We start from the raw sequence: 1,097 nt of genomic DNA on the forward strand, positions 1-1,097 counted from the left end.
AAAAGAAAGAAAGAAAGAAAGAAAGAAAGAAAAGAAAAAGAAAGAAAGAAAGAAAATATATCTACACATGGTAGATATATTAGTAAAACACCAATACTATTCAGTAAAATACTATTCATCATTGCCTTTAAAAAGCACAAAATCCTATCATTTGCTGCAACATGAATGGAATTGGACAGCATAATGTTAAGTGAAATAATCTAGGCACAGAAAGACAAATGCCACACAACTTCACTCATAAGTGGAATCTAAAAAAGGTGAGTTTCCAGAGCCAAGTGATGGTTAGGAGAGGCTGGGAAGGACAGAGGAAAGCTCTACTTTGGAGATATTGCCTAATGGGTGCATAGTCACAATCAGAAAAGTGGAGGAAAAATAGGTGTTATATCATGCAGACAGTGATTATGGTTAACAATATTGCATCATAATGCAAAATACTAGAAGCGATGATTCTGAAAGGTCTCATCACAAAGAAGTGATAAATATTTGAGATGATGGATTCCCTGAGTTGATTAATAAATAATGTATAAGTGTACCAAAATGTCACACTGTACCACATAAAGATGTATAAATATTATCTACCAATAAGTTTTAATAGGGAAAATAATTCTGGTCCCATTGTTTTGTGCAAATGTTGAATAATATTTTATAAGATGTGTCATAAGTCATTACCAAGGTGCTTAAATATCTAGTATGCGCCCATTAATTAGCCCTTCATGTGAATCAGCCATTCCACTTCTAGGTAATAACCTAAGAAAAATTAAAGCACAGGTCTATATACAGACGTGTGTATGACTGCTCAAGGCAGTTTTCCCTGGATAGGGAAAAACTGGAAATGTTTTAATTATTAATCGACAAGTGGGTGACTAAAAATATTAGAGCATATCTATCTAGATGATGGAATGTTATTCAACAATGAAAAACAATCAACTGTTGATACCTGTATCCATATGGAAGAATCTCAATCACTATCTGGATGGCCCAGATAAAAATGAATATGCAGTGTATGGTCCCATTTTTATAAAACTGTAGAAAATGAAAACCAATCATGATGAAAAGCAAACCAGTGATTGCTAAAGAGCAGTGAGAAGATTGGTAGG

Source organism: Octodon degus, unplaced genomic scaffold (genome assembly GCF_000260255.1).
Source record: "Octodon degus isolate 3935 unplaced genomic scaffold, OctDeg1.0 scaffold00111, whole genome shotgun sequence".
Classification (NCBI taxonomy): domain Eukaryota; kingdom Metazoa; phylum Chordata; class Mammalia; order Rodentia; family Octodontidae; genus Octodon; species Octodon degus.